Source organism: Diceros bicornis, chromosome 31, assembly GCF_020826845.1.
Source record: "Diceros bicornis minor isolate mBicDic1 chromosome 31, mDicBic1.mat.cur, whole genome shotgun sequence".
NCBI lineage: Eukaryota > Metazoa > Chordata > Mammalia > Perissodactyla > Rhinocerotidae > Diceros > Diceros bicornis.
Window position 1 is genome coordinate 20,951,412 of NC_080770.1, and position 14,730 is coordinate 20,966,141.

Sequence of the window (14,730 nt, forward strand, 5' to 3'; positions counted from 1 at the left end):
TATTATAATAACTGACAAATAATGTTATTACATCTTAATTGGTGATAAAAATTTTAAAATGTTATCACACTTCAAGGCAAAATAAATTGAATATTAAATAAAAGGAAAGAAAAATTTGCTATGACAAGTGAGGAAATACTTGATAAATTAATCTTCATTGCAACAAAATGACTGGGCTGATATTTTATTCTTGACTGGCAATAGTCTTATAATAGTTCTAAAGCTTTTTTTTCCTCCATGTTACATCTTTCTGATCCTAATTGTGTAACTTGGCCTGGTAGTACCTTTACGTACATATATTCTTTTAAATTTTGTGGCAAATCCCGGTGAGTTTAATTAAGCAAAAATTAGTCTTGGACATAGGCCAATTCCAGGACTCAATGATGAATGTGGTTGGAAGGGGTAAAATGTCCAATGACTTTTGTCCCTCTTGGGAAGAAGATGCTATTATCTTAAGAATTGATATAAAATTTTCAGGAGGTCCTTTGTTGGGCTTAAAGCATGACATTAACAAAAGCACAAGAATTTCTCTCAGAATCTTAGTTTGAATAGACTGGCCATAGCAACATGATAGAAAGAGAAGGACTAAACAATTGAATGGTATTTTTCTATTTTGAAGTTAGTGGGAAAGAAGTTACTCCAGAAAAATTTCCCTGGGAAATGGATGATAGCTATTCTTATGTAAAATTAAGATTTGCTTATCTTTTTGGTGAATTATCCTAACGTGGCAAATTATTGTTTTTCTATATGCACCATGAAAATCCTATGAAATAATCTTCTGTGCAAATTGAAACAATCTTTTAAATAATCAGACAACTCCTTGGAGCAAATAGTCAGATAGCTAAATGAAACATCATATATCCTCAAGTTGTAACGCAGCTTTGTGTCCTCTGTTCTCGTACTGATGAACAAAGAATTCCAGGTCCCTACGAACGTGTTAAAAATTCTTCCTTCAGATTGTGAACAAGCCTACACAAGGTAAGACTAACTACAAATATTGTTAACCAGGCCTGACAATTGTGTGAATTTCTTCATTATGTAAGAAATTAAATCACTTCGAGATAAAGCAGAGTCCAATTCTAGTTTTATCATTTAAAAATGTGTGACCTTGAGAAAATTAATAAGATGTTTTGAGCCTCACTTTCTTCAACTATGAAATGGGATTACAGTTTCTGTTACTGTAAATATTAAATGTGATACATTACATTGTGAGTATGTGATGGAAATCCACTATAGGAGTTTTGAGCAGTGGAGCGATACAGTCACAACACCATTTTTAAAAAGGACTCTTTGCACAGCTTAAGGAGAGGAAATTGTTGGAGGGAAGAAGGAACATGGAGAACTTTGGCAGAAGGTTATTGCAGTGGGCTAGGGAGAAAACCAGGGTGGGAAATGATCCAATTTGTGACATATTAGAAAGTCGTGTCAAGAGGACTTTTAAAGGTATCAATAAGTAATATGAGAACAATAAAGGAGTGAAGGACACTGTTAGATTTGTGGTCTGAACAATTTCATGGAAGGAAGTACCATTTAATGAGATGAGGAACACCTATGTTTATTGGGGAAAATTAAAAATTTAGTTTATAATACTAAATTGGCATCCAGTTAGAGATGTCTAGAATTGGAGATATTGCAAATAAATGTTTGAAAATTAGGGGAGAGATAGGGGCTGAGGCACAAAATTGAAATGAGTCAGAATTTATTGGTCATAGCAAAGTGAATTATCCATCTAAAGACCCTAAGAAAGCAGTCTCAGTGAGATCTGAGACAATCCAGGACAGTGCCCTCGCATTCATAATTTGACCTACTCGCTTTGAAAATATAAATTACTTTAAACGGGTCTCAAGTATTACACTTCTGTGACTTTATGAATGGTGCACCTTTTCATGGAATTCCCTTCTCATCTTCTTTTGTTCTTTCACTTTTCCTTTAAAACTCAGCTAAAACATTCCTTCCTCTGGGAAGCCGTCTCTGATTCCAGTGTGATTGATGTATTCCTACACTGTGACCCTTAGCATTGTGTATATTTTTATAATGGCACTTATTACATTGGCCTAGAATAGACTGATCTCTCCATATGTATCAGATCACTGAGGGTAGACAACTATACCTTCTTTAACTTCATAATTGCAGTGGGTATGCCACAGTTGACACAAACAGAAACTCTGTACACGTTCTAATAATTGAATGAATAAATAAAATATTAAACTTTTCATTTAATAAATATTAAATTTTACATTTAAAATTTTCCGCCTTGCTTTGCAGGTAAAGTGCTTCTAATATCTGAAGTCAGAACCTATAAAGATTAGATGGAAGCAAGGAACAATGTGACTTACTTTGTCCTCTTGGGCCTCACACAGAATCCGAAGGAGCAGAAAGTCCTTTTTGTTACATTCTTGCTGTTCTACGTTTTGACTATGGTGGGCAACATGCTCATTGTTGTAACTGTAACTTTCAGTAAGACCCTGGATTCCCCAATGTACTTTTTTCTTGCTAGCCTATCAATTATGGATGTCATTTATTCCTCTTCCATTACCCCCAGATTGATTTCAGACTTGTTCTTTGGGGAAAATACCATATCCTTCCAATCTTGTATGACCCAGCTCTTTACAGAGCACTTTTCCGGTGGATCGGGGTGTTTATTCTGTTGGTGATGGCCTGTGATCGCTATGTGGCCATCTGTAAGCCTTTGCATTATTTGGTTATCATGAGACAGTGGGTGTGTATCGTGCTGCTAGTAATGTGTTGGATTGGAGGTTTCCTGCACTCAATAATTCAACTTTCCACTATTTGTAGGCTCCCATTCTGTGGTCCCAATGTCATTGATCATTTTTTCTGTGACATGTATCCCTTATTGAAGCTCATCTGTGCAGACACCTGTGTCATTGACATCTTAGTTGTGGCCAATGGAGGACTGATCTGCACTATTGTGTTTCTGCTCTTACTCATCTCTTATGGTGTCATCTTGCACTCTCTGAAGAACCTTAGTCATGAAGGGAGGCGGAAAGCCCTCCAGACCTGTGGTTCCCACATCACTGTGGTTGTCTTCTTCTTTGTTCCCTGTATTTTTGAGTATGTGAGACCTGCTAAGACCTTCCCCATTGACAAATCATTGAGCGTGTTTTATACAGTCATAACCCCAATGCTGAACCCATTAATCTACACTCTGAGAAATTCAGAGATGACAAATGCTATGAAGAAGCTCTGGAGATGAGATGTCCTATCTTATAGTAAATAAGTGCATCATCCACCATGAAGATAGTCATTTGAAATTAGGGTCCATTTCCTTGAAATGCAGAAGTCTTCTTAAATCTGATGCTGACATTCTTTTCTTCATGAATTTATGATAATTATAATCTAGGAAGGAACTCTGATTGTGTCATTATTTACTGTTCCCCTACCTGCTAGAATGTAAAGTCTAAAATATATTGTTTATCACTCTACCTAGAAAACTGTAATGCTTATATAGAAGGAGTCAATAATATGTAATGAATTAGAGAGGAAATTTTTAAACAGTTACACTAATTTTTAATCAGTTTATGTATTTCTATTTTTAGTGTTTTCTGAGACAGTGTTATTTTTAGATTCTTGTCATTTAAGTTAATTCTTATTATTATAGTATTTAAAATATTTAATGCTCTATAGACTGTCTATGAAATTTCAGTTGTATTATCTACACTTTTAGTGTAATATTTCTATCTTTTTAAAAAAAAATTGAAGTGTAATAGATAATAATAAGCAGTAAATATAAAAACCATACAAAATGGGATAAAGTGTAGAATAAATTTCCTATTTATCTGTCAGTGTAGTTTGCAGTCCTCTTCCCCAGAGGCAGTCACTTAATTTGTTTCTTAAGATTCATCAGGAAATAATCTTTACAAATGCAAATGTATTCAAATATATTTGTGTTTTTTCTGTGTATGTAAATGTTTGCTTTTACTACGCCACACCTTGAAGATATTTCCATACCAGTCCATGTAGATCTAACTCTCAGTTTTTCTCATACTGTATAATGCTGCCTTATAAATATATACTAAAATTAATGTATGCATCTGTCTTCATGTTGTTTCTCATCTTTTTTCTATGCCAAATAATTTAGGAATAAATAAATGTTTTTAAATATGTGCAAGTGTGAGTTCCTAGAAATGATATATATGTATTGGTCAGATGAATGGTCGGATAGTACATGTATATAAAATGTTGGTAATCACAGTTATTGCCAAGCTGCCATCCTTGAGGTTGTACTAACTGCTGCACTCCTTCCCACCATCTGTGAGAATAATTTTGTCCACGTTCTCAAGAACCAATAACTGATAAATATTAATGGCATATGACAATCTGATTAAAGTTATTTTATTTCATTTTTTGTACTTTAAACAAAATCCTTTTGATATTGCGTTTGAGTATCTTTTCACATGCTTATTATAATTTGTATTTTTTTTTCTGTGAATTGTCTATTAATATTTCTACCTATTTTATTCAATTGTTTGTCTTTCACATACTGATTTTTAAGAGTTAATTTTATACTAAAATGATTCTTTTTACTATTGTATATGTAATTATTATTTTTCTGGCTTGTGTTATGGTTTTGAATTATTTATATTACATAAACTGCTTTTTTTTTTTTTTTTTTTTTTTTTTTAAGATTTTATTTATTTATTTTTTCCCCCCAAAGCCCCAGTAGATAGTTGTGTGTCATAGCTGCACATCCTTCCAGTTGCTGTATGTGGGATGCGGCCTCAGCATGGCCAGAGAAGCAGCGCGTCGGTGCGAGCCCGGGATCCGAACCCGGGTCGCCAGCAGCGGAGCGCACTCACCTAACCACTAAGCCACGGGGCCGGCCCTACATAAACTGCTTTTGTATGTAAAATTTTTTTCTTTACATTTTGTATTTAGTTTGTCTTTTTGGTTTTCGTATCATGCTTAGAAAGACTTTGCCCACTTCAATCTTACAAAATATTCTTCAACTATTATTTAGCATTCAATTTTTTAAGCATTTATGTGTTCTTTATCTTATTTTAAAACTTTTGATCTATCTGGAATTTATTTTGGTATAGGAGTTAGATAGGGATTACATTTTAAGTGTTTTCTAAATTTTAGCTGTTTTCCAAAGTTGCATAGTTCTCTTTTTGCCATTGATTTGAAATCCTGTCTACCATATTCTATAGTCCTGTATATATTTGGATCCAATTCAAGATTCTATTCTATTTTGTTGACATCCTTATTCATGTACCACACGACACACAATATAATTTCTTTGATATGTAACACATTTTGATATGTAATAGGACTAGCAGTCCCTCATTACTATTCTTTTTCAGAATTATGTCTAGTCTTCTCATGTATATTTCAAAATTAAAATAAAATAATAAATTTAAATTTAAGTAAGAAAATAATATGTTTAAAATTAAAATAAGTTTACAATTAACTTAAAAAGATTTAAAATATTTTAGTCACAAAACAATGTTCAGTTATGATTTTCATTAAGATTCAGTATAACGGGACTAATTTAGGAAGAGTTATTATCTTTAGAGCATTGAGAACTGTTATCCATGAACAGAATAGATCTTTTCATTCATCAGGTCAACTTTTATACCCTTGGGCAGTGCTTCCATTTCCTGTCTGTGTGACTTATCCCTTATATATTGCTGCTGTTCTTCATCCATGACCCCTAAAATGCTAGCTGACACTTTAGCTGTAAGAAACAACATCTTTTCCAGGAAGTGCATGACTGAAGTTTTTTCCGAGCATCTTTTGGCGCTGCTGAGATCATCTGCCCAGAGTGGTTGCTAATAATGACTATGTGGCCATCTGCAAACCCCTGTACTGTGAAACCATCATGAGTGACAGGGATGTGGCTTCCTCTTTTCAGTGGCATGAGCCAGAGGCTTTGTCCTTGCAACTATTCAGATCCTCTTCACAGTCTGGCTGCCTGTCTGTGGCTCCAATGTCATAGACCATTCATGTGTGACTTAAACCCTTTGTTGAACTTTGTCAGCATGGACACCCATATCCTTAGTGTCTTGTTTCTGCCAACAGTGGGTTCATCTGCCTGTTAATTAATTTCCTCTTGATTTTCTCCTATATGGTCAGCCTGTGCTGCCTAAGGACCTATAGCTTGGAGGGGGATGCAATGCCCTGTCCACCAGTGTCTCTCACATCACTGTGGTCATCTTAGTCTTTGTGCCCTGCATATTTATATGTTTGTACCCAGTCACCACCTTCTCCACTGATAAAGCCGTGGCTGTGATTTATACCATGATAACTTTCTAGGTAAACCTAATCTCTGAAGTCAGCACCTATAAAGACCAGATGGAACCAAGGAATAATGTGGCTCACTTTGTCCTCTTGGGCCTCACACAGAATCCAAAGGAGCAGAAAGTCCTTTGGTTATGTTTTTGCCCTTTTACATTTTGACCGTGGTGGGCAACATGCTCACTGTGGTGACTGTAATTGTCAATAAGACACTAAACTCACTGATGTACTTTTTTCTTGATAGCTTATCATTTATGGATGCCATTTTTTTCAACTTGGTGATCTCAATGTCTATGACATTTGACACAAATGTATACTCCATACAGAGTTTTTTAATTGAATGAATTAATATAAGATTAAATTTATAATGCCTTTAAAAATCTCCCCCCTTGTTTAAAAGGTCAAGTGCTTCTAATATATGAAGTTAGCACTTACAAAGACTAGATGGAACCAGGGAACAATGTGACTGACTTTGTCCTCTTGGGCCTCACACAGAATCCAAAGGAGCAGAAAGTCCTTTTTGCTGTGCTTTTGCCATCTTTCTCTGGAGGCACCTTATTAAGGCATTTCATGGGAAGTATCCTTCACATCTAAAGTTATGGGAATCATGAAATGCTCAAATTTTTATAAATCATGCAAAGCAAGCTCATTGTCTTTGCAATTATGACACGAAAATCTGGGTATACAGAAATGTTGTAGGTCTAGATTCTCCATATTCTTTTTTTGTACTTTCTAATTTTCTGCCAAGTCTGGGTTGATTCTTTCTTTCTCTTTCTCTCCTCAAAAGGAATGTCTACCATTTATTCTGCCACATTATTTGGGCTAAAACTCATTGTTATTGTTATCTTAAATAGCCATTCACATTGAGAGCCTTTTTCTCATGGTTTTGCTGTGGGAAGGAGATTTTCTCTATCATTTTTATAAGAACATTTTGGAGACATAGATGATAGTGTTTTATATGTTAGAATGACATGATTATAATCTTTCTAATCATGATATGATATGATATGATTAGAATTATTACAGCATATTATTTGAGTGAACAAGTCCTGAGATAAAACTTATTTTTTCCACTTATACTGTGAATTTTGGCAAAACACAGCATCTTGAGGATTCAATTAGAGAATAATGATAGAGATATTATCAGGACCAAATAAAAAATCCTTGTAAAGCTCTTAGTACCACTGAAGGCTTAATAGTTGTTAGTTATTAAAAACATTCTTTATTACTGGAATCTCTGAAATTATAAAAGAAATATTCATTAATCTAATCTTTTTGTGAGCTTTAGAAGGAATGATTCTCTGCATTTTCCTGTTGTGAAGAATATTCTGAAAGCTGGCTGTCATTTTAGAAGATCTTGGGGACTGGAGTGGTATCTAACTTCCTTGGCCATTGCTAAACCTCTGTCTCCTGGTTTTCTAATCTACATTTGCCCTGTGCCTCCACATTCTAGGGCTGAGCCATTTGTGGGTCTGATTTTCTCCTGACAAGTTCCTACTGAGTAGTCAAAAGGCGATTTTACTATGAATCTGAGGTCAAAAGAGCAGGCAATCAGAATATGAACTATCAAAATACAGGAAGATATTTGTTTAGAGAAGGTAGTGTGGTGCAATGTTTAAGAGAAGGCTAGGGAGTCAGATTTCCTGTGTTTCAATGTGACCTGGGAAATGTTTTAAAACTCTCTACATCACATTTTCTTCATCTGTAAAAACAATCATGATAGTGCCCATCTCATTAAGTTGTTGGACCACATAAATGAGTTGATATTTGTTATGTTCTTATAACAGTGCCCTACACATAGAAAATATTATAAAATATTTAAAGCAAAAAAAAACAAAAATTGACTTGTACTAATTCAACTTCCAGATGGGGGTGGATCTTGCCCTGTCTTTGTCTTCTTAGGTAAAAAATGTCGGTTCCTGTTTGACTAACCCAACCCAAAATGCCAACATAATTTTTCCTTGAAGTTCAAGCAGTTGCATATCGAGTCTTAGGTCATTATTCACCCTCTGGAAGTCCTGTAAGCAGCAGAGTTTCAGATGTTGTGGAAACGTTTGGTAGTCCAGAATCAACTGAGTTAGGATTGTATTCCATCTCACTAGTTAATGTAACACAGCATGCAAGTCCCAATCGCTGAGTCTTATTTTAATCTCAATTATTAAGTATAACGAAATGGTAGTACTTATTTCATAGGGTTATTTTAAGCATTAGATAAAATAATGTTTGCAAAGCATTGAGGAAAATGTCTGGGTCTTAGTAGGTGTTTAATTAATGTCACTGTTTGTTGCCTCCCTCACTTCTACATCAATATCAAGTTTGTCTAACTTTTTTGAACTATATAATTTATTTTTATGATTCAACTATAAGTAGATATTATATTAATACCATGAGAAACTTTCAGAAGTCTGAAAGCCAATCTAATAAAATAGTATAAGATAAATGAGATTAACTCCAAATAACTTATTTTAAAAATGTCCATATCACTCAAATTAAAATCAGTTTAAGGAAAACCTTATAACTGAATGAACTTTTTAAAGTCAAATAAAAAAGACGTGGCATAATTATAATTGTATTAACATCTATTATTTATGCACTATAATGTGGCACATGCTATGAAAGCATTGCCTTGTATAACCCTCATAAGAGACTTATGAAATAGCTACAGTTAATCCTTTTTCCAGAATAAATAACTGAAGTTTGGAAAACTTGAATATCTTACCCAAGGTCACAGAGCTGGTAAACACCTAAGGCAGGATTTGAACGCGTGTAGTTTGGTTTCAGAACTTGCACTCAAATCCTATGGTAAATATCATGATAATGAGGCATACCTGAATAAAGAAACACTTTCTAGTGGTGAGAGATAAGCAAAAATAAGTAAACATATATGAAAAAGTTAAAGAAAGTAAAAATTTCTTAAAAAATAAAAAAATGATGTGATAGAGAGTGATTCAGAAAGTAGGAGACCACTTTAGATTGGGTGTTCAAAAAAGACCCAAGGGCAAGAATTTACAGCATTTATCTATCCATGTCCATGGACAAGAGATAATGATCTGAAGGTCATGAGTAAAACCACTAGAGACATATTTCTGTATGTGTGATGCGAAATTTTATCTTGCTTGGATGAGTATCATTAACTACTCTTGTCTCTTCTATCTCAAAGATCACCAAACAACCTTCAACTTATTTAATAAATTCAGTTCCAATTAAATCAGGATGAAGCTAAATAAAACCTTATATGCATAAAATACAAATACATCATAGGTATTTAAGCAAATATTAGTTCAAGATGCTGAGCTGAGCTGATTTGTAGAAAGAAAGCTATCTGTTCAACCAACTTTGCACTAAAATATAGCTGGACTTTTCATCGCCTATAAGACTATGCACAATTGCTCCCACTCAAACACACATCTACTTAGACTTATCCAGTACCACTCTCTCCCATGGTGCTTACCTTTCAGTCCCAATGGCTTGATTCTTGCCCCAGGGCATTCGCACTAGCTCTTGTTTATTCCTATAATGCTTGTCTTCTGTTATCACTCAGCCTTCAGTCCAACTGCCACCTTTTAAAAAAGGTATTTCTTAACCAACCATGTAAACCATCCTCTTTCTCCTTGAGTTATAGTCTGTCAAACAACTCTATTAAATTTCTTTATAGCATTTTCACAATCTGATTTATCTGTTTATTGTTTATGTCTTCCAACTAGTGTGTAAATTCCATAAAAGTAGAGCTATTACTTGTTTTGTTCACTACCACATCTCTAAGAACCTAGAACAGAGATTGGCACAGAATTAATGCTAAATAAACATTACTCAATAAATTGCCATTGTCTCCATGTAACAATCTTTATAATAAATGCATTTGTAAAAAGACAGCTTGTTACCTGGAATGCTTCTGAAAATAATGACATTCCACCTTGGTGATAAACTGAAATGGAGAATTTTAGATTAGTTTGGTATACATCAGGGTTCCTATCGGAAGACACGGAATCATATCTAGAGAGATTAATTAGAAGGGACTTACTATATGAAATTGTAGCATAAAGAATCTTTGGAAGGGCTAGAGTCATATTCTAGTCTGAGTGACAAGGAACAATTTGCAGAAGCACACCTGACAGGACTGGCATGCTAAAGGAGAGGCTGCTTCTGCTGACACCATGACCGTGCTGGCACTGAGTAACTGCAAAGGTGCCACCATTGCCCCGACCTAGGAACCCGTCTGACTTTATTGACTCCATGCCAGAACCCAGCCTCAGATAACTAATTCCAATTTAAAGACCTGCATGGATGATCCTGGTTGGCAGAACCCAAGTCACACGTCTGCACTCAATTGTCAAGGAGATCAGGAAAACGTAGTCCTTTGGATTTTATGTCAAGAGAGTGGATACTACATCCTCTGGGACACTCACAAAATGTCTGGGTGCATTCAAAGCTTTTGTGCAGCCACACACTTTCAATTTTCACTACAGCTGGAGACGAAGTCTTGTGTAAAGGATTTTATTTTATCTGATACATAGGTGTCCCTGTTCCTGTTTGTCCTACGTGTAAGAAAGAAGGGAGACACAAAGGACCACAAGTAAGTTAGTGAGCAGAAAAATTATCAGTACTATAGAGATCTAGTGATATATTCATTTAAATTTTACTGGACACCTACTATCTAAGCATTGTGCGTAGTTCTCTAGCAGAAACACAAATAGCTGGGATATTTCTTGACGTTCTTAATATAGTATTGCATGTGATTTGGCAGCACTTTTAAAAGAGCAATTTTGTTTTTTTATGAGAAGCAATCCTGTGTCTTAATTTTGAAATGTTTCAGATGGAGATTTCCCAAATTAAAAAAAAAAAAAATCTCAGTTATTTACTCTCACTTTAAATGACTTTAAATAAAATCCAGATTCCTTACTAAGCTCTGTACTTCCCAGAAGAGTATGGTTCCTACTCACCTCTTCAATTTGTTTGTTTTCTTCTCTCTCATCCCCATTATCTCCATATATACAGACCTTCCAGTGTCTTGAATTTGCTAAGCTCTTCTCCACATTGAGACTCTACATGTAATGGTGCTTCCAATGGAAACAATTTCCTATCCTTTGGATCTCAGCTTAAACATCATATATCAAGAGAGGCCTTCTCTGATTACTTTATCCAGAGTAGAATTCTCCCTGTTATTTTCTGACACTTTTGGTCCATCTGGAATTTATTTTGATATAGGAGCTAAATAGGAATTGAATTTTAGTTGCTCTAAATTTTCCTTCTATTTATAGTTGCATAATCATTTGTTGCCATTGATTTCAAATCCTGACTACTGTCTTCTAAAGTCCCCTATGTGTTAGGATCCATTTCCAGACTCCATTTCATTGATGTCTTTATTGAGGTACCAATTGACACACGATATAGTTGCTTTGATATATCCCAAATTCTGGTATCTGATAGGACTGGCAGTCCCTCATTACTATTTTTTTTCAGAATTATGCCTAGTCTTGCATATGTATGTTTCAAAATGAAGTTTAAAATAAAATAAGTTTGAATTTAAATAAGAGACTATATAATTTTAAAATTAAAATATGTTTACAATTAAGTTTAAGATAGCGACAATACAAATTTCAGTTATTATTTTCAATAAGATTTATTTAAGAAGATTAATTTAAGAAGAGTTTATATCTTTAGAGTATTGAGACTGTTATCCATGATGAGAAGACATCTTTTCATTTAACAAGTCATCTTTTATACCCTTGGGTAGTGCTTCCATTTCCTGCCTGTGTTACTTATCCCTCATAGATAGCTGCTGTTCTTCATCCATGATCCCTAAAATGTTAGCTAACACTTTTGCTTTAAGGAAAGCCATCTTTTTCAGCAAATGCATGACCGAAGTCTTTGCTGAGCATCTTTTGGTGCTACTAAGATCATTCTGCCCATGGTGGTTGCCATTGACCATTATGTGGCCTTCTGCAAACCCCTCTGCTGTGAAATCATGTGATTTCCTGTGAACTATGAACCCTTGTACTATGGGTGACAGGGATGTGGCATCTCTTCTCTAGTGACATGAGCCAGAAGCTCTGTCCTTGCAATGATTCAGATCCTCTTCACAGTCTGACTGCCTGTCTGTGGCTCCAATGTCATAGACCATTCATGCCTGACAAACCTTTGGCTGAAACTCCTCTACATGGACACACGTATCCTTTGTCTCTTTGTTGCTGCCATCCGTGGATTCATCAGCCTGTTAAATTTTTTCCTCTTGATGGTCTCCTATGTAATTATCTTGTACTTCCTATGGACCAATAGCTTGGAGGTGAGATGCAAAGCCCTGTCCACCTGTGTATCTCACATCACTGAGGTTATCTCAGACTTTGTGCCCTGCACGTTTGTATATTTGAACTCAATCTCAACCTTCTTCATTGATAAAGCCATGGTTGTGTTTATAGAAATAGTTAGGGTCTTGTAGAATGCAGATGCTCAGGACACAGCAATAGAAATTTTAATTTAGTAGTTTTGTTGTTGGATTGATATATCCACCTTTCAAACAAATTACCCAGGTATATCTTTGCATGTACTTTGAGCTATTATGTTCAGATCAGGACCCTATTAATGAAGTCACCATAGTTTTTAAATTTCTTTTTTAAATTGTGGTAAAATATACATAAAAATATTTACAATTTTAACTGTCCAATTCAGTGGAATTAAGTTAATTCACATTGTTATGCAAACATCACCATCATCCATCTCCATAACTTTTTCTTCCTCCCAAACTGAATCTCCACATCCATTAAACAATAATTCCTCATTTCCCCTCCCTGAGCCCCAGGCAACGAATATTCCACTTTCTGTCGATGAATTTGGCTACATGTACATTTACGTACATTATGTAATTGAAACCACACAGTCTTTGTCCTTTTGTGAATGCCTTAGTTAACTTAGAACAATGTATTATAGGTTAATCTATGTGTTAGCATGTTTCAGGATTTCCTTCCTTTTCAAGGCTGAAAATATCCCATTGTATGCATGTACCTCATTTTGTTTATACATTTGTCTGTCAGTAGACACTTCAGTTGCTCTACTTTCTGGCTATTGTGAATAATACTACCATAAAAATGGGTGTAGAAATAGCAGGGTATTTGAGTCCCTGCTTTCCATTATTTTGGATGTATACCCACAAGTAGAAATAGTAAATGATATAATTCTTTAATTTTTTGAGGAACAACCATAACATTTCTCTAGCAGCTACTTCACTTTACATTCCCACAGCAATGCACAATTGTTCCAGTTCTTATATATGTTATTTTCTTTTTTTTTTTTTTTTAAATAGCTATCCTAATGGGTGTGAAGCTGTATTTTATTATGGTTTTGAATTGCATTTTCCTAGTGATTAGTGATGTTGAGATCTTTTCCTATACTTACTGGACATTTATTTATTTTATCTGGAGAAAGGTTTATTCAAATCCTTTGCTCAGCTTTAATTTGTTTTATTTCTTTTAATTTTTTTCTTGTTGAGATGTAGAGGTTCTTTGTATATTCTACACATTAACACCTTGTCAGATATATTGTTTGTAATTATTTTCTCCCATTCCATGAGTTGCCTTTTCACTCTGATATAGAGTCATTTGAAGCACAAAACTTCTGAATTTTGTTAAAGTAAAATTTATCTATTTTTTCTTTACTGTGCTTTTTGTGTCATACCCAAGAAATCATTGTTAACTTATATTTTCTTTTATTTTTTCTTCTAAGAGTTCTATAGTTTTAGCTAATACTTTAGGTCTTTGAACTATTTTGAGTTAGTTTTTGTATAAGGTATAATCTCAGAATTCAACTTCATTCCTTGGCTTTTAGAGATCCAGTTTTCACAACACCATTCGTTGAAAGGTTGTCATTTTGCCGTAGAATACTCTTTGCACTGTTGTCAAAAATCATTTGAGAACACATGCAAAGGTTTATTTCTAGGCTCTCGATTTTATTCCATTAGTCTATGTGTCTGTCTTTGTACCAATACCACAATGTTTTCATTAACATAGCTTTGTAGTAAGTTTTAGAATCAGAAAGTGTGAGACCTCCAAATTTGTTCTTCTTTTTCAAGATTGTTTTGGCTATTTGGAGTCCTTTGAGATTCCATGTGAATTTTAGGATGGATTTTTCTATTTCTGCAAAACACACTTTTGGGATTTAATGGTCATTGCATTGACTCTGTAGATCACTTTAGGTAATTTGACATCTTGATAATGTTAAATCTGCCAGTCTATGAAAGTCTTTCCATTTATTTGTGTCTTCTATAATATTTTTCAGCAACATTTTGCAGTTTCAATGTGCAGGGCTTTTGCCTCCTTGGTTAAGTTTGTTCTTAAGTATTTTACATTTTTGGTGCTGTTGTAAATGCAATTGTTTTCTTAATTTCCTCTTTGAGTCATTCTTATGTAGTTTAGAAATTCAACATCCTTTTATGATTAAAAGCTCTTAACAAATTTGGTATATAGGGAATATATCTCAACGTAA

The 14,730-nt window shown here is 34.4% G+C and overlaps 1 pseudogene; it reads left to right on the plus strand.

Annotated features, from left to right (window-relative positions):
• Window positions 1–2,309: 2,309 nt before the first annotated feature.
• Window positions 2,310–3,214, plus strand: LOC131395773 (olfactory receptor 4A47-like; annotated as a pseudogene).
• The last annotated feature ends 11,516 nt before the right edge of the window (window positions 3,215–14,730 follow it).